Source organism: Triticum dicoccoides, chromosome 3A (assembly GCF_002162155.2).
Source record: "Triticum dicoccoides isolate Atlit2015 ecotype Zavitan chromosome 3A, WEW_v2.0, whole genome shotgun sequence".
Taxonomy (NCBI): Eukaryota; Viridiplantae; Streptophyta; class Magnoliopsida; order Poales; family Poaceae; genus Triticum; species Triticum dicoccoides.
In genome coordinates, this window is record NC_041384.1 from 760087488 (window position 1) to 760108118 (window position 20631).

Sequence of the window (20631 nt, forward strand, 5' to 3'; positions counted from 1 at the left end):
GGAGGAGGAGGAGGAGGAGGAGGAGGAGGTTGGGGAGGAGGTTGGGGAGGGGGAGGCAGGCGAGGAGGAGGGTGGTGGCGGGGATGATGGTGGTGATGGGAAGGGGGTTGACAAGAAGGGGTGGCTGCATGGTAACCCAAAGCTACCAAAGCAGGTTCCGCCTACTGAGGAGCAGAAGTGGCTCATTGAGCCCACGGGAAAAGAGTAAGTGGTTCATTATTTTGCTTGTCACATGCTTATTCCGGTTGTTATTTATTTTGCTTGTCACATGCTAATAGTTCATTCTTTTGCAGCAACTGGATATATTCTAAAGGGGTCCGTATTCTCAACGGCCTCATCACCGTCTTGCTGAAGTTATACTGGCCGGGGTTGTACTGTCCGGATCCAGTCAGGCAGCCGGCTCGTCGGGTTTTGGCCACGAGCTGGGACCACTGGGAAGCGGCCCGCCACGCGGGCCATGAGACCCATGCCAAGGCCGTGATCACTACTTTCTGGGTGAGTTCTCTTCAGAAGAACAAGTCCATTCTAGTTTCATGAAAATGATTTAACTCATGGCTTCTTCCATTCTTGTTTCATGCATGATTGTAGAAATTATATCGAGTTCTTCCGGAGCATAGGGCTAGAGCGGACCAGATCGTGCTGCGCCAATGCAAGAAGAAGGCCCGCCAGATGCAGTACGAGGTGCGCTATGTGGCCATCTCCACATACTACCACGACTATCTTGGTGTGAAGATGACCAAGGAAGAAGCACGGAGGATGGGCATTACCTTGGAGAGGCCCGAGTTCTTGGCGGTAAGTATAAAAGATTTTTCATTATGCTTTCATATATTATGCTTTCATTACCTTGTGGTACATTATGCTTTATGCTTTATGCTTCCATAATTCCAATTTGGACACACCTACATGCCATTATGCTTTTATTATGTAGGTGTGTCCAAATTGGTGTTATGGAAAAGACGAGTCCTGGACGGCATTGGTGGATCTTTGGTGTGATGAGGCTGGAGCCTGGGCGGCTATGAGAACCAAAAATAAGGCTAACCGAGGGACGGAGGGAGTACATGCTCAGGGAAACCGAAACCACTATCTCCACAAGGCAGTTAATGTATGACTAACCCCATTAAACATTCTTCTTCTTCTATTTACCATCACTTTCTTATGTATGACTAACCTCTGTTTGGTGGTGCAGGAGGAGAAACTGAAGCGGCCGCTCTCACACATGCAGGCGTGGGAGATCGCCCATACGCGGAAGGACCCCAAGCCTGGCGAGCCCAAGTACTACGGCAAGAAGACCGCAGGGAGGAAGAAGGCCTACTCCGAAGCGTATCTGAAGTTACATCCTGACACACCTGACTCCATTGCGGCGCCTCTGGACGACATGGCGGTGGTGAGGATGGGGCCTAAGGAGCACGGTCGGGAGGCGGTTCTCGATGCTGTGATCACTCCTAGTATCTCCTACACACAGCTTCGTCGGATCGACCCGAGCCTGAGCCAGCGCACGAGCCAGCCAGTGACCAGTACACAGTCCCTCTTTCAGGAGCAACAATCTGTAAGTATTTTCCCTCTTATCTTCATTGCTCACTTCATTTTCCGCATTTAGTAGTTTTATGAGTTCCATCATGTCATACCGTAGGCCTACCTGGAGTACACACGCCAGGAGACCATGGCGTGGCATCAGAGGCTTTATGAACACCAAATGCAGAGGGATAGCCAGATGCAACATGCTTTTTAGGATATGGCGGCCGGCAGGTGTCCTCAGTTCCCTCCAGCACAATGCCCCCCAGCACAACCAGTGCTGATGAGCTTTGAGGAGTTTGTGGCACAGAACGCTGGCCCCTCGCCAGTTAGTTCATCCCCAATCTATTCACTCAAAGCATGTCATGCCTTTCAACACAGTCATATATCCTGTTAATATGTCTTTTCAACATCCAGGGAACAGGTGGATCTACCATTGGAGGTGGTCTTCGCAGCACTCCCGAGTCATGGAGCCCGACCACTCCGATCCACGGAGGCGGAGGCGGAGGTGGAGGCGGTCTTGGTGGTAGCGCTGCCGCTAGCAGTGACGACCTGGGCTTCGGCGGTCTTGGCGGTGACGACCCCCGTGGTGCTCGACGTCCTGGCGCTTAAGCCTTTGGGTCACATTGTGGCGGTCTTGGTGGTGATGATACTTATATGCTTGTGATGTTTCTTATTGTTGTTTGTGAGATTCTTATATGCTTGGTGGTGATGATACTTATATGTTTATGCTTTGCGATGCTTCTTATGATGTGTGATGATGAATTGGTTGTGTGATGCTGCTGGGCCAGCTGTTATGTGATGCATATACTTGTTGTGTGATGCTGTATATATTCAAATGAATTGAGCTGAAACAAAACAAAAAAAGAAAAAAAACAGACAGAAACTATGCCGACGGCTAGGCCGTCGGCATAGAGCTGCCGTGAGCTCCCAGTGGCTGCCACGTGGCAGGTCTATGCCGACGGTCTAGCCGTCGGCATAGGCCTGCTCCAGGAGCTCCCAGTGGCTGCCACGTGGCAGGTCTATGCCGACGGTCTAGCCGTCGGCTTAGTTTCAAACTAAGCCGACAGCTAGGCCGTCGGCATAGACCCGCCCCAGGGGTGACGCCTGCTCGCCACGTGGCACGTCTATGCCGACGGCCTAGCCGTCGGCTTAGTTTGAAACTATGCCGACGGCTAGACCGTCAGCATAGACGTGCCACGTGGTGAGCACGCGTTGGTCAGCACTTGACGGCGGCCGCCGTTAGGCGATAACATTGCCGACGGCCAGGGCCGTCGGCATAGATGTACGGACACCGTCGGGATAAGTTCTATGCCGACGGACTTTCTATGCCGACGGCCTTCTTGGCTACGCCGACGGATATGTTGCCGACGGCCCTATGCCGACGGGGGCCGTCGGCATAGGCCTGTCCCGACGGCCATTCAGGGCTATGCCGACGGCCCTGGCCGTCGGCATAGGGTGCGATTCCGATAGTGTCACAAAGGAAACGTTTCGCGAGCAGTCTTGTAAACATGGCCAGAACAAAACATAAGAGCGCTGGAATCCCTGTGTGCTAGAGTTCTTCAGGCCAAGTACTACCCGAACACCAATATCCTTGCTGCAATTCCGGTGGCCGGAATGAGCTACACCTGGAGAAGTATTGTGAAGGGCCTTGAGATCATACAAGAGGGGTATATCTGGCGTGTGGGTTCTGGAGAAAATATCAATATTTGGTCTGATCCGTGGCTACCGCGGGATGAGTCCAGAAGGCCTTTCTCCCGGCAGGGCTCACGCATAATCACTAAATTTTGGGATTTGATCGATCCAAACACATACACTTGGGATGAGGAGCTAGTACGACAAACATTCTTACCGGTGGATGCAAAAGAAGTCATCGCTATTCCGATATATGAACACCACGATGACTTCATTGCCAGGCAGTTTGATACAAAAGGGATATTTTCGGTCAAGTCAGGAATGATTGACAAAAAATACCACTTTAGGGGTTTGCGTCCCACTGAACTACCACTTTTTAAAAAGTGACCGAAAACTACCAAAAAAATTAATTTTGTGGCTAAAACTACCACTTTCAGATAATAGCCAGTTTAAACGATTTAAACATGTTGACCGTCCAGTTGACCGTTATTACAGGTGGGACCCACATGCCATTCTTCTTCCTCCTCTCTCTATCTTTCTTTGGCATTTTCACAAACAACTTCTATGCATGGGAGGGAAGGAGATCAAACTCCGGTGACGCTCCCGCCGGGGAGACGCCCCTGCTACTCCTGACCGAGGAAGATGGCCCACGAGACGCCCATCCTCGCGCGCCCAGAACGACCACCAAGGACGCCAGCGAGGTGCGCGCCTCCCCTGCCTGAGGTGCTTCGCCAAGGTGCTCGCGCTGCAGGAGCCGCTCGCCGTGGTGCTTGCACACTGCGGCCGAGCCTCATGACGGGCGTGAGCCTCGACGCCCTGTTCGAGCGGATGGGAGGAGGGTGTTGTTGAGCTCCGACTCCTCGGCGGTCGTTGCCGGTGGCGAGAGAAAGGCCGGATCCGTGGCGCTGCTGCTCCTTGCCGCTGACCACAAGCTCCAGCTCGAAGGGAGGCCGACGAGGGCGACAGCAGTAGGGCCTAGAGCTCGCAGAACCTCGGCTTCGCGTGCGGCTGCGCGGGCTTCTCCTCCGAGGCCACCGGACGACACACGCTACAGGAGCATGAGGAGGCGGCTGGGTGCCGGCTGGAGGCAGCATAGGGCAGCGGCGGGGCAATGTAGCCGGCGACGGTTGACCTTCAAGAGCAACTGCGTGCGTGGTGGGGGCCCTTCCCCTCTGCTCGCCGATGCGGGTGGGGTAGGAAAGGCTGGGCAGGATATGTAGCTTGTCGGCTCACGGATCCCGCTCATGACGGTCGACGGGGGAGGTCGAAGTTGACCCCCGTGCCGCGGGGGAGGCGGATCCAGCCGTCGTGGAGGCGGATCCAGTCTGGGGAAGGGAGGCAGAGGAGCGGCGCCCGCACCCGGTGGGCGGTGGCGGCGAGGGGAGGTACGCGCGCGGCGGCGCGAGGACGAAGGCGCGGGAGCTGGGGAGGTTGCTCCTCGGGTGGTGCGCGGCCGCGCCTGGGAAGAGGTCGCGCTCTGGTGAGAAGAAGGCGGCTCTGGGAGAGAAAGGGGGAAGGAGAAAGAAGATGGACGCGTGGAGTAGTTGACTTTTCTGCCACATCAGTCCTGACAGACGGACCCCACCTGCCATAAACACGTTTAAATTATCTAAACTTGCCATTATCCGAAAATGGTAGTTTTTAGTCACAAAATTAATTTTTTTTGATAGTTTTCGGTCACTTTTTAAAAAGTGGTAGTTCAGTGGGACGCAAACCCCTAAAGTGGTTAGTTTTTTGTCAATCACTCGTCAAGTCGGCCTACCGGGTGTTTGTGAATTCGCTGGAGACACGGCCAGAGAGACATACTGCTGAAGGAACAAACAGGTCGGATTGGAGACAAGTAGTTTGGTCAGCCATTTGGAAGCTTGCTTGCCCAGGGAGAGTTCATCATTTCATCTGGAGATTTGGCAACAACAGTCTTCCGCTACATAGAAATATCGAACGGAGGGGAGTTGACTTGGATACCCGGTGTGCTGTGTGCTGCAAAAAATACTTGGAAGACGGCGGGCATTTCTTCTTCCGATGCAAACATGTCAAAGTTTTTTGGCGACAAGCGGAACTGGAAGAAGAAAGAATGGCGCTGATGGAAGCACCCACGGCCCTGGAGGTGCTTGAGAAAATCATGGCGATGAGTGGCCGCAAAAAACTGCTTGTCATTTGCCTCTTGTGGCGTTGGTGGACGGAACGGAATAGGTTCAGACATGGGGAATCCCGGCTGCAAACACTGACCCTTGTCAGTCAAATCTATAGCTTGGTTGAGACTGGGTGATGGTGAACCTGGACGCCTCCTTTTTGAATACAAACGGTATTGGTGGCTGGGGCTGTATCGCAAGGGATGAAGCTGGTGATGTGTTGTTCGCTGCTGCGGGGTACCTGCCTTGCGTTGCTGAAGTAGTACAAGCAGAGGCGGCAGCCCTCCTGAAGGCCATTAATCTTGCAGAGGGCTTTGGCATGGGCCGGGTAATTTTTATGACCGATTGTCTCCTTTTGAAGCAGGCAATAGACTCTGATGCTGCTGACCGTGCAAAGCTGGGTAATATGTTCCGGGACGCAAAGTACCTTTTGAGGTTAGAATTCATTGAATACAAGGTCGTTTTTAACCCACGCGAATGTAATGTACCAGCTCATATGTTGGCTAGTCTTGGTACGAGTATGCGGACGGAAGGTGAGCATGTGTGGCTTACGGACCTGCCCCTTGATGTAATCGGCCTATCCCGTAGCTCGGGCAGACAGAGAGTGAAGCAACGCCGGGTGAAAGCTTTGCCTTGGCTCCTGGCCGAGACGCTTCGGGCACCGCTTCCTTCTTGGAGACGTTGATGAGGCATGGTGCTCGCTCTCTGCACCAACCACTCGGGTGGAAACCTCTGGTCTATCCAGATCGGACAATGGTAGCGTTTTGCATGATACTTCTCCTTGGGGCATCATTCTTGGAGTGGTCACCAGCTGACGGGACCAGTCAATGCGTGAGGATGTGGGGAGTTGTAGCGGTGGAGGCTAGTGGTTGACGGTAGGGATGGTGTCGAGGCTTCTATGGCAACGACGGTGGCGGTGGGCGATGTAGGAGTCGCAGCAATGGTTGTGATAGTTGTCTCGGGTTGATTGTTGTGGTGAAGTCGGAGCTGCGACAGCGTGGCCTTGGTGGATACAATGATAGGCAACAGGCGGTCTGTTCAGCGATCTTCTGCGACACCAACCTTGCATAGTTCTCCTTCGAGGCTCTACCTCAGAACCGGAGCTGTGATGTCCCCGTTGTGGGTGGCTGAATGTTTGGCATTGAGCTTCATATGACTTTGCACGACCTCTTCGGTCTGGGTTGAGGCGATGGTCGTCTATGGTGAAGTTGGAGTCGCTTGCTCGAAGGGAAGGGATGATATGATGCTTGTTCAGGGAGAAGTGATGACGATGACGTCAATATGCTATCTCGACGATATATGTATAGTTTATATGCAAAAAGTAGACAACAAAATATATATTTGAAAAAATGTCAATTATGTGTTTGAACATGTTAAAAATGTATAAAAACCCATGATATATATGAAAAAAATGTACAATGTGTATGCAAAATATCCGAATACTAAAAACAAAAGGCAATTTCATTATGGTGGTATACCAGCCGCCAGTTCTGGAACTTCCAGTTCCAATCGGAGCATATAGATCCGTAAATGGATTTGTATGTATAGCCACTTCAGTCGTGCTCCTCGTTTCTCGAATGAAAAAAAAGTATCTTCTTTCTGGGAACATGCTAAACCAGAAATTCTTATGTTCGTGATTCTTCATCCACCGATGCAGAAAATCTTCCAGTTTTTCATTCTCATATGAGGCAGGAAAGTTTATGGGCAACAGGTCGGCACCCGACAATTACAAAGGAAGAAAACGAAACAAAAAAGAAAAAACATGTGGAAAACCAATGAAAATCAAACAAGGAAATAACGAAAAACATGTTAAACTAATGCAAAACAGTGAGTAACCTATAAAGAAAACCGTAGGGAAAAGTAACTTATGTGACAGCTACAGTACCTGGCTGGGCCAGTAACGTTGCTACAGAGGCAAGAGATACTTACGTCTGGCTGCAGCCGAGAAATAGCTTCGGCAGAGTGCTATCATTATGTTCACAAACTTAAAAAAAATCGCCAATTTGCAGAAGGTTCATGGATTTTGAAAAAAGTTCACGCATCCGAGTTATGTTTTCGTAGAATTGGAAAAAGCTCATGGGTGCCTTGTAAATTGTTGGAAAGAAATCACGGATTCAAAAAAAGATAATGAATGTGAAAAAAAGTTCAGGAATTTGAAAAATACTTCGGGATTTGAAAAAGTTCATAAATTTGAGAAAAGTTCATGGGTTCAAAGAACTTCATGGGATTGGAAAAAGTTTGTGAATAACTTCAGGAATTTGAAAAAAGTTCATAGATTTGACAATTTTCACAGATTCATTAAAAGTTAATGGATTTCAATAAACTTTTGCGGTTTTGAAAAAACAGAAATTTAAACGAAATTTTATTTGAAATATGTCCCTAAATTTGAAAACAATAATGATTTTACCATAAAGGTTCACCAAAATATAAAAATGCTCGCGAAGTTGAAAAATACTCATGAATTGGAGAAAATTGCATGGATTTGGAAGGTGCAGGAATTCAAAAAAATTACAAAATTTGGAAAAAGGTAATGCATTTGAAAACAAATACAAAGTTCATGAATGTGGGAAAAAGTTAACGAATTTTGAAAACTTCACGAGATTTCATAAAGTTCATGAATTTGAAGAATTTCTTGACTTTTCAAAAAATTATGAGTTTAAAAATGTATATAAAAATAATTAAAAATTTATACGCAGCAAGAAAATACATAGAATGATAAAAAAACTAAAAAATGAACAAAACCCGGTAACAAATCATAGAAAAATAATTGTGAAAGAGCCCATACGTTTTCAGTCGATGCAACTGGCATGATTTACCATTTTGTCTTTAACTGCCGTAGCGAGAACTAAATAGACTTCTAGGACATGCCCCGTATATCTAACCTCTATACCCAATGATAAAGAGGCTACTGCTTTTCCGGGACGTCATGTAAATTGACCCAAAAGTTGCAAAATATTACCCATCAATGCCATTTATAAGTGATATATAATGTTTCACACAGGGGATTCGCCCGCCTGGGCCGGCCCTTGCAGTAGGGACCTGTTATACTGCGTTGTGCACGCGGGAGAAGACACGACGCGCCCGCTTGGCCCAGCCCATGTCCGGGCGGCCTGTTTTCTGAATTTCGTTTTTTATTTTTTATTTTTCTTTTCTGTTTTTTGGTTTTCCTGCTTTTAATGTGGGACTTAAAAACTGTTCTGAAAATTAATAAAATAAGAATTTGGAAATAATTTTTTTAATAAATCAGACAATATTTTTTGATTCAAAACATGTACATGATTTAATGAAACAGATGTTTGTACTAAAAAAATGTTCAAAACTTTGAAAACGAATAATAGAGAAATGAAAAAATGTTCATGATTTCCTAAAACGCTCTTGTACTAAAAAAATGTAAATGAAATTGAAAGTTTATGCCAATTCAGAACACCTTCAAGAATGAAAAAATAACCTAAAAATTCAAAAACTATTTGCTAAGTCAAAATTTGATTATACATTTAGAAAAATGTTTGCTAAATTAAAACAATATTCGGTAAATCAAAAAATGTTAGTGTATTCAAAAATTGTTCCATAAATTTCCAAAACATTGTTTGTCCATTCTAGAAATGTTCGCCGTAAAAAGTGTTCATGAATTCAAAAATGTTCTTGATTTTAGAAAATTATTGACAATTTGTAAAAGTGTTCATGAATTTAAAAAATGTTAATTATTTCAAATATGTTCACGAATTTTAAAAAAATCATTATTTTACGAAATTCAGAGTAATAGAGTATCTCGGTGATGCAGCAAAATGTTATGATGGCCATTGAAGATTATGATTTTTTTTTCTCTCATTGCAACGCATGATGCCTTTTGCTACTTGCGGTTCGACACGGAAATTTCCCTTAAAGTTGCAAAATATCACACAGGGGAGTCCCCCGCCTGGGCCGGCCCATGCAGTGGGCACCAACAATATTGTCCGTGCTCCGCAGCTGGGAGACGATGAAGCGTGCCCGTTTGGGCCAGCCTATTCTTCAAATTTGTGTTGTATTTTGGTTTTCTTTTCTGTTTTCAATTTTTCTACTTAAATTATTAGGGATTTAATTTTTTTCGCAAAATAAAACAAATATGACTTTTGAAATAAATCATAAAAAATTTGTGGATAAAAAAATCCTCCTTATTTATAAAAAAATGTTTATTAAAACAAAACTCCATCATTTTTGAAAATAAATGTTTGGGCAAAAATGTATTCGTTCATAAAATATTCGCTGATTTAATAAATGCCCATGCATTTCCAAAAATGTTCGTTAAGTAAAAAAAACCATGGATTTCGAAAATTCTTCCATCTATTTGCATAACTACGTTCGTCCATTCTGTAAATATTTGCTGATTCTAAAAATTATCAAAAAAATGTTCACAGTTTTTTTAAAATGTTTGCAAATAGTATACATTATTAGTGAAATCAAAAAATGTCATTGATTTTAGAAATGTTCGAAAATTGTAAGAGTGTTAATGAACTTGAAAATGTTCACGAATTTAAAAAGATGTTCACGATTTCACGAAATTGAGAGTGATAGAGTTTGTCGGTGATGCAGCAAAGTGTGACTCATAGCCATTGGAGATTATTATTTTTTTTCTCCCGTTACAACGCACAGGCCCTTTTGCTATATACAGTAATATAATTGATGTCTCCAATTTCACGCGCATACCCCTTGCCCTCGGCACCCCGTCCATACATGTTGGGCCGGCCTACTAGCTCATATCCGGTTTGGAGAATATTCTAAATCCTTCCCAAACCGAAATTTATTTCTTAATGTTATTTATTTCTCTTATTTTCAACTTTTCTTTTTTCCGTTATCTTTTTCATATCGTCTTTTTATGTTTTGTTCTTCTTTTTGGTCTTTTTCTTTCGAAATTTCGTGAAAATTTTACGAAATTGGGGAACCATTTTTCGTATCGGATGAATATTTATCAAATTGAAGTTACAACCTTTTTTAATTTAAATGTTTTCATAGAATTAAAAAAGGTTCTATATTTTTTCAAATTGCAGACATTTTTATTAATTCATGAACATCTTTGTCAAATACGTGATAATTTATGTATATCATGAACATTATTTGATTCACGAACATTTTTAAATTGTAAAGAAAAATTAAGTTTGGGATTTTTTAAATTGAACTGTTTTTGAAATCACTAAAAAAATTCAAATTCATGAAAAGTTTATTGGAATTATGTACATATTTTAAATTCACGGACATTACTTGCAAAATCGTGAATAATTTTTAAATCTTGAGTATTTTTTTGTAAATTTGTGATAAAAACATCTTGCACATTTTAATGAGTTCCACGGATATTTTGTTGAAATCGCGTACTTTATTTAATATTTTGATAATTCCTAAAAATTCATTATTATCTTTTGAGAAAAATTGTGCACATTTTTTGAATAGACCAACATTTTTTTGAAATCATGAATTTTTTTAATCCGTTGCCATTATCATTTCTCTAACATGTTTTAAAATCATTAAAAAATTGAATTCATGATTATTATTTTACAACTCACAACTGTTTTGAAATCCTGTTTATTTAAAAAAAATAAAAACTGAAAACAGATGAAAGAATACTTAAAGAAAGAAAGGGTCTTCCCGCCCCGCACATTTGCGGTCTCATGATGGCGCGCGGGGGACGGGGTGTGCGTGCTTCCCCGTTTTTTGGCACGTAGGTCGAGGAGCCCCCAAGATATATGGGCCACTCGGCTGCTCAGTTCACTTATTCCATCAGGAGGACCGTCTTTGCGGGCGAGTTATTCGCGGACTCGTGCAGACGCCTGCATAAACCTCAAAAAAGCTGACGCATGCAAACTTGCAAAGTGGCTATGTAAAAAATGAAAACCCTTGCAAAGTGTTACTATTTGTTACTGAAATGTATCTTTTTATGTCCATGAAAGCAGCAAAAAGGTTAAAATGTCAGCCCAACTGGCTGATCCTTGAGAAAACCATTGCTTTTGAGTAGTAGCTTAATTTGGGAAGACACACTAATTAAACTGATAATACATCCTCTTCATTTTAACCCCTTTTTCGTCTTGTCAGTTAGTGTCTCGCTGCACGTGAGTGTGAGTGGACATCTGTAGATGTGTGCTTAAGGTGAGATGGGATTGATAATGTTCCAGTCTGCCATCATCTGTTCTAGTTTCGGATGGTTGGTTTGCTGGCACATGGAGCTGAATGATCACAAACAAGTGCAAGGGCGGGCTCACATCACATGGTGCGTGGTCCTTGCAGGAGCACTCGCTGTCTGTATGTGTCCCCAACTGGCTACACAATGGAATGATGGATCCAAAGTACAGTTTGATCTATATTGAAGCAGGCTCCATACATATTATTGTTCTCTTTTTTTGGTTGAGAAACGTGGGCATGCTTGCTTGGCATCTTCAACTGATTGGTACTACTAGTTCTTATCATTGTGTCCAGAGCTGAGCAGAGATTCCAGACAGGCAGGGCATGGAATGGATATATCTGCCCATCTGCCACATTTTCTAGTGCCTAGTGGTTCACCCTCTCTATCTGCACCAGTGGAAGTGTGGGTGCCGACATTACCCACCCGCAAAATATAATCAATTAATCATGTGCTGCTTCTCTTTGATTCTCCATTAGTTTTAGGTATGTAAGAATGTACCGCTCTGAAGGTATTGCACCACTGGTGGAGCTAGCCGAAAATCACTGGGGGATAAACACAAATCATTAGTTTAGTGTTTGGCTCTGTATGCTATTGTGCACGATTCTAATCTAAGCCCTCTCAACATAGCTTCGCCGCTGATGTACGCTATACCTGTCTGCTATTGTTCATATCTAACATTCCAGTTGCTCTTCGGAAGAAAAAGAACATATATATGCCAGCTGCCAACATATCTTTCTAGCTGGCCTGATAAAAAATTATTTCTTTTTCTATCATCATGGATTGATGCGCAAAAAAAGATAATTAGGGATCAATTTCACTGAAACGAAACCAAATGTAAAAACAAGATTAATTCAGAAGCACAACATTTAGATCTCGTGAGGTGCATAGCGTACATATATATCCTGCCACTAGGAATGAATTAGTAAGCCTAGTGCGTAGAATTGGACAAGTGTTGTCCTTCTGGACTGAGGTGGTAGAGTACTAATTGATTGTGGCTTGCATTCAGAGTCCTATTTTTCTCTTTGTTCTCAGTGTTAGTCTCCGCATCTGGTATACATATTTTTCGGATGTGAACATTTCATAAACGGTGGTAGGAGGGAAGGATGAGTAGTATGTACTATGTAGTAGCCTATATTTTTGTATTATCCTTTGGTTTCAGTATACGGGAATATAACACTGACAAAAATAAAACTCTATAGCTTTGCTAATAGCACGCTATAGCGTGTAGACAATAAGAGGCGAAGCCACGTTGTGGCCATGTAGTCAAGCGACTACACAGGAAATCGGTAAGTTAACTACCCCAGGTAATATATGACTACATAAAGGCCCAGCCGTATTAGCTTTCTGTGACATTTGACTGGGCTAAAAAAAATCAATGGGAGCTTTGGACGGCCCGATTGCATTAGTGCCTGTGGTTGCGAACGTGTAAGCCTGGGCTGGATCCCGTGATCTTCTCTTTGACGGTTCGACTTTGATTCCATCTCCTCCTTCGGTCCTCCACAGCCTCCATGACCTTTGTCCGTGCACAGCCGCCGGCCGCCGCAGCTTCGCCAATCGTCATGCTCTCCATCAGGCTTCAGCGATCTTAGCCGTGAGGAGCGAGTGACACACCGTTCCTGTTGACGCCGGCGTCCGTCGCTATACCTGTACTGATTGTGATTGGCATCACATCCAACACCAGAACGAGAACCCCTCCAGTTTGTAAGTTTTTTTTCTCTTCTAATTATTATCTTTTACGAGCTGTGTAGGAACTATGATATTCTAGATTGCTCTTCAATCTTCATTAAGAAAAATGGATCTTGTTAAATCCAGAACAGATGAAAGCAAAACTTCCATAAAAATAATAATTGGATCTCATTTTTCATAGCACTATCATTTTTTTGTCAGGTTGTCAGGTCAGTAAATGGATAAATTCATAAAAAAGTGGCGGTCTGAATCAGATGTAGCAAATTCTTCAAGGCAACCACTGGAAAATGAAAACGAACAAACACCTATTGATGCTAGAGCTGCTTTGGAATGGGTACTAATTAACAGCAATGCAAGACCACACTCAACTGAAGAAGAAGAAGAAGAACATGTTGATATATCCAATCTTCCGCCGGATCCTGCAGACCGGCCGTAAGCCAATTTCCCAATACAAAACTGCCAAAGTTCGTGATGATGTGCGAAGAGCTTACCTCCTAAGGGGCCCATGCCAACCTGATGGACATGTTTTCCGTCAAACTGATTTCAGTGGAATTCAACGTCGTTTTAACAAAGAATGGTTCAAGACATACAAGCCTTGGTTGGAGTATAGTATAAAGGAAGATGCTGCATTTTGTCTTGTCTGCTACTTGTTTCAAAATGATAGTATAGGACGAGGTGGTGGAGATGTATTTTCATCTAAGGGCTGGAGAAATTGGAATAACCTAAAGAGATTGGATGTCCACGTTGGCGGTCCTTCGAGTACTCATAATCAGAATATGAAGCGACGTGATGACCTTATGAACCAGAATCAATCAATTGCAGCTAATGTACGCAAGCAAACAAAAAAATCCAAGATAGAGTACAAAACTCGGTTAATTGCATCAATAGATATTGCAAGGTTGCTTCTTATTCTGGGCTTGCTGTTTTGAGGTCACGATGAAAGTGAGACTTCTTTGAGGAAGGGTAATTTCCTAACTTTTTATGAGTGGTATGTTGCACGTTGTCCAGATGTGGCTGCTGTTGCTTTGAAGAATGCTCCTAAGAATTTAAAGTTGGTTTCTTCTACAATCCAGAAAGATATTGTGGAAGCTTGTGCTATAGAAACAGTAAAGGCAATCATAGATGATCTTGGAGATGAATACTTTGCTATACTAGTTGATGGATCTCGTGATGTATCGCACAAGGAACAAATGGCTCTTGCTATAAGATATGTTGATAAAAGGGGGTTTTCAGTGGAGCATGTTATTGGACTTTCTCATGTTACTCAAACAACTTCTCTTGCTCTTCAGGAAGCTATTTATGCCGTGCTTAAACATCATAACCTTAGCCCTTCTTGGATTCGTGGCCAAGGATATGATGGAGCTAGTAATATGCAAGGACACTTGAATGGTTTGAAAACATTAGTAATGGAAGATTCCAGGTCAGCTCACAGCATCCACTGTTTTGCTCATCAACTTCAGTTGACACTAGTTGCAGTTGCAAAAAACCATGAAGATGTGGTATGGCTTTTTGAGTGGATGAGTGTTGTTCTGTCCACTGTGGGAAATTCTTTTAAGAACAGGGATATGCTTAGAGAAAAGCAAGCAAAAAGAGTTCATAATGCACTACAAAATGGTGAACTTGAAACTGGGAGAGGTTTGAATCAAGAACTTGGACTTAAAAGAGCCGGTGATACTCGTTGGCGTTCTCATTTCAGTTCTCTACTGAATATGATTGTTATGTTCCCCTCTGTAATTGAAGCTGTTGATGATAATGCACAAAATGCCAGCAAAGCTCTAGATAGGCTTAAAGCAAAAGGAGTTATTGATGCTATTCAAACATTTGACTTTGTTTTCATGATGCACTTGATGAAGGTTTTACTCGGGATTACTAATGATTTGAATCTGGCTTTGCAAAGGAAGGATCAAGATATTGTGAATGCTGTGTCATATCTTTGTAAAACAAAAAGAAGGCTACAGGAAATGAGAAACCAAGGTTGGGAAGGTATGTTTACAAAGATTACTCATTTTTGCCTCGAACATGATATTGAACTTCCAGATATGAATGATATGCATATTCCTCGAGGATCAAAATCAAAGCGTAAATCTCAGATTGATGGCATATCGAATAAGGATTACTACCAAAGTGTAATGTATGATGTTATCGATCTATTACATGTAGACCTTGATGACCGCTTTAGTGAGAGCAGCACAACATTGCTTCTTGGCATGGCTTGTTTGGATCCTTCTGATTCGTTCTCTAACTTTGATAAGGACAAAGTATTAGCAATGGCTCGTTTGTATCCTGATGATTTTGAAAGTGAAAGCAAGATTGAAGATCTTAGCGTCCAACTTGACAACTTCCTTGAAAATGTTCGTGATGATACAAGACTCTCCAATTTAAAAGGGGTTAGTGATCTTTGCAGAAAACTAGTTGAAACAAAGAAGTATGCTAGTTTTCCTCTAGTGTTTCTTTTGGTGAAGCTAGCATTGATTTTGCCAGTTGCAACGGCAACAGTTGAGAGAGCATTTTCTGCAATGAAATATATCAAGTCTGATTTGCGTAATAGAATAGGCGATGACTTCTTGTATCATTGTCTCATTACTTATGTTGAAACCGATGTATTCCAGTCTATTAGTACTGATGCTATTATGCATACATATCAAAGTATGCATGATCGCGGAGAGCTGCTGCCATAAATATGTTTTGTACTTTTGTAATAAAGTATGATCTTTCTGGTTCTTTTTAAATTGTTTGTAAAAAAATTATTAGTAAAGCTTGACATCACAAGGTTTGAATCCTGGCACCGCCACTGCTCCAAAAGCGTGGTGCAAAACCTGTACGCCTATGTCTCCTTCCCGATGAACCTGTTCACCGTGACCCCGCTCATCGCAATCTGTGCGTCGAGGAACTGTGCGTTGCAACCTGAACTTCATGACCTGTTCATCAAAGACCCTGTGGAAATATCAGCTTCGTTTCTATGTAGTCGTTGTCACCGGTCTGTGTGCCTCGCCGGTGGCCTTGGGATCTTGTGTGACCCTGGTTCTTATGTGCCATGCATCTCAAGATGTCTTCAAGCCCTCTAAAGAGGTAGCTTGACTTGAAACGCAACGGCCTCTTTGTGTTGCCATCGCGGTCATCCAGCTTGGATGGGTGTCGCTCCTGCCGCCGTGTCCTCTCGCTGGTCTTCTCACATGTGAACTTGGACAGTCGCCAGTGAGCCGCCGTACGCGCCGCCCCCGTCGGCACGTCTCTCCCAGCTGGCTGCCATCTTGGTCCCAATCTTGCCGATGCTGTCGCCAGGGGCGCATCTTCTCTTGGTCTTCTCCCTGGTTGTTCTTCTCGTGTAGCACTTGATAGATGAAAAACATAGTAACAAATAAAATTAGTTAGCAGGGCTTGGTCAGATCCCGTTTCTTCATCTCCTTGGCCCCCTGCATGCTCGCCGTGGGCAGGCCGCCGCCGTGGCCGGCGCCTGGTGCTGCCATCACATATGGTGCACGGTCTGCGATAACGTGGCCGCGGGTGCGCCGTCGTCTCTTAGGTTGCGTCCCACCTGGATCCCTCCGGTCCCTCTTGGCATGTGAAGCGTGGTCTCTGCTCCTGGGCGTGTGTGTTGCTGCTGCCGCGGGCATGTCCGCTGCATGGGTTGTGTTCTCCTCACCGTCGTGGCTCCATGTCGTTGTTGTTCCCGATGCTGGCTTGATGAAGTTGATGAACGGTGTGCGACGACGGGCTCTGGGTCACCATCTTGAGCGGCATCCCTCCGGCGTGACGAAGTAGACGACGGGCTGCATGATGTCTGAGCCCCGTGCAATCGACCTCCATGGCGCTGGCTTGCAGACATCGACGGTGGGCGGGCGTCGTGGCGTGCTCGATGTCGTCGTCTTCCGCGGCACCATCATGATGAAGGGGCGTGAGCGGTGATGGTGACCACCGTGCCGTCCACCTACATGGCACCGGCTTGATGACATCGACGGTCGGCGGCGTCGTGGCGTGCTCCAGCTGCAACAAGATAGAAGGTGGCGCACGTGGATGATGTTGGTGAGGTGGCCGCGTGCGTGCAACAACTCCGGCGTAGACATGCATGGGCTGGGCGTCTTTGACGGGGATGATGGAGCGTAGACGTAGCCGGTGGTGGGTTGTGTCGTGGATGATCTCCGGGTCATCAGCGTCCGGCACGGCCAAGAGGTTGAGAGTCGGCGTTGTCAACGAGGATGGTGGCGTGTGGACGTAGCCAGTGTTGGGCTACATCGTCGGCGAGCTCCGACCGGCCAACGTCATCGTCCATGACAAGGTCTCTCGTTCCGATCGCCACCTTTCTCTGCTACGCTCCCGGCGGCCGCCTCCAAGTATCTGCGTCTGGCCGGCCCTCAGGTCTCGCATGAACCCTAGTAAAACAATGGCAATGAAACAACACATAATAGGAGGAAGACCAAGAAGAGGGGGTCGACGTCGTCCCGACGCACCGGCCAGGATTGTGCAGCTTCAAGTCGTCATCCTAGGCGCCGCCGCCACTCCTCGTCGTCTGATCGGTCTCGACGCTGCCGCAGCAGCGTCTTTTATGTACGTCTCCTCCGGCTAGATGCCAGCTCCATCGACGTTGCCGCACGGGCGCGTGTCTCTCCTCCTTAGGGCACGCACACCCACGGAACAGGGTTGTCCGGCGAGCGTATCTCCAGAACGCTTCTGCCGTGGGCACGTCTTCACCTCCTTGGCGCTGCCGCCAGGGTTGGCTGCCGCCGTACGGCCTCGGGTGTGTGAGTTATGGATGGATGGGGTGCTGCGTGTAATGGATGGATGGCTGCATGGATTCGCCTTCCCTCTCTGGCCGTGCGTTGCCTCGATGCATTTGCTTGAGCATCTATTTATAGGCAGGAGACTAGCAAAAGGGCCCGTGCGTTGCACCGGGAAAAAAAATTATAGTCAACAAAGGCCATGACAATATTTTGCTACATCACAGATAACATTTGTTTTCAAAATTGAGAACATTTTTTGAATATGCAAACATTGTAAAAACAATTATGAACTTTTTTAAATCCACTAACATTTTATGATTTATTGAACATTTTATTTAGAAATTCTCTTTTTTAATTCATGAAATTTTTTGAAGTACCAAATTATTTAAAGGAGAAAACAATGAACACGGAAAAGAAAAAGAAAGATAAAAACGAAATTTAAAAACAGGCTGCCCGCACAGAAGCACTAATGATTTTATGTGACATATCACCAATATAGATATCGATATAGATATAGATGTACGTATATCTCCTAAAAGAAACACGATCTTAAGGTTTAGCATCCATTAACAGTAAACAATTTGCCAGAAAAACAACAATCAGTTCTCAAAGAGAAAAGGAATGATCAAGAAGATTCTCCAATGCAAGTGCTACAACAGATTATCAGGCTGTTGATCCAAGTGCTACAACACATTATCAGGTTGTTTATCCAGGTGCTACACCATATTATTAGGCTGATTCCCTACAACACAGTCCTTTTATTGACCCTGGGGTACTGGACAACGTTCGTTTAGCGTCGAATTCATAAACACAAAAGTTGCTATGAATCAGTCCAAACAACAGAAATACAGCTAAGACTACGCAAATGCTAAGCCGAGCTCTATGTTTTCACCATCACAACAGTTTGACACCAGCTTCTCTGACAGAATCTATAACAGCCTTGACTTTCCCATGGTACTTCAGCTCTCTCTTCATGTGGATGGACACGACAGGTATCCCCTTGAGCAGCAGGCACTTGCCCAGCAACTTCCCAATCTTTGCGGTGGCAGAGACGTCGTGGGTCGACTCCAAGTTCGGTCTCAGCAGCTTCTCATGTGAGCTCGCAGAACACGCGACGATTGCTGTTGGGGTATGGATCACCTGGGCGGTCACATACTTGTTCGAGATTGCATCCTCAAAAGGCACGGCTTGAGAAAACCGACGATTCTAGCTGCTCTGTCTGGTGGAGGGATCACCATTGTTGTTGGTTTCTCTGTAGCAATGTAACAAGCAGCACATATTAGTCAATTGACAATGTGAATAACATTTCAATTTACCAAATCATAACCTTGTGGCCATAGTGACAAAGCAACAATCTATACACCAGTTTTGATTTACCAGCAATCGATGTCAAAAATCAGGATACATAAGGCGCTGGGGAATACAATATTAATGCAAATGCTAAACAATGCATAAAACAAATTCTTGCTTCTGGCATAGACAGGGGAGAGGCAGTGCATGAAAAAGTAATGATCTTAAAAAGGAAAATGAAACAAATATTGGTTGTAGAATCAGAGTAAAGTTGCCTGCTAAGTTTCCCTAAAAAAATGGTTGCCTGCTAAGTAGATAACATGATACCGAATTAGCTTTGCAACCACACCATTGTGACAAGGAGTTATACCAAGAAACTCCCATAACCTTTTGCTTATACACAATGCTCCTAGCTAATAGTAGGTAAAGAATCTTGATCTGCACGGTTGCATATTAGGTGTGTTTGATTTGAGCGCAACCCAGAAGATACAAAAAAAATTGGCTAGCCAAAATACTGGATATGGTTTTGGTTGTCCATGTTCTGGCCTATGCTGGGAAGGAAGTACACTAGGAGTCGCCAAAGGAGCATGGGCATGTAGAGAGGTTGGCAACCATGTAGTTGCCTATGAGAGTGTACTAATTTGGGCACTGTGACATCATGAGCAAGAAATGATGTGGTTAATTTAGGCCCAAATAGCCTGGACAATGTAGCTATGAGAATTGTGTTCTAGTTGATATGCATTTTTTACAGATAATGCAGAAGCAGTGACTCAATTGACATACAGAAAACTACCAAATGAAGTTGTCAACCTTGATTCAGAATACTTAGCGCCAAACAAACCAACAACAAATTTAGATGGTTCAATGAGAGGAAGCTCAATGACACTGTCTTTCAGGTATGATGATCAGCCAGTTTTATACTGGTCAGCTTCAGCAAGATGATAGGAATATCACACCATGAAATTCATATTTCATCCAAATTATCTAGAGTGGAAATATCTAATGACTAAGAAGGAATATTTATGCATTCATGAGTCAGAAACAGAGCGACTTGTCCCAGAAAGAACTCAAAGTTTTTCAGAGTGCTTCATAGCATTGAAGCAGGAACCCGAAGCTGGAAAGGATCGTCACTGAGTGAAGCTAGACCTTCCTATGCCCCAGCAATGCTAGGCTCCTATAAACATCAGTACTGAATAGTACGAATTCCAGCTCAAGATTTTTCAAATAAAAACATGGTGATTAAGTATGAAGAAACTGGATCAAATGTGCAGACCTAAATATGACAATCGTTGATACTTAAATTCCGGGCTATATCAAATTAACAGCTGCAGAGCCAAAGATTGAACCCATCCGGGGAGCGACCTCCACTGCTCCTGCGCCTCCGACCTCGCGCTCTCCTCGCTGCCAGACCGGGTGCAACCGCTGCTCCTCTCCCTCCCTTCCTCAGCCAAGATCCGCTTCCCCCGCGGCACGGGCGTCAACTTCGTCGCCGTCGACCTTCACGAGCGCG

The 20631-nt window shown here is 44.6% G+C and overlaps 1 pseudogene; it reads right to left on the minus strand.

Annotated features, from left to right (window-relative positions):
* Positions 1–18725: 18725 nt before the first annotated feature.
* Positions 18726–19069, minus strand: LOC119273710 (annotated as a pseudogene).
* Positions 19070–20631: the final 1562 nt, after the last annotated feature.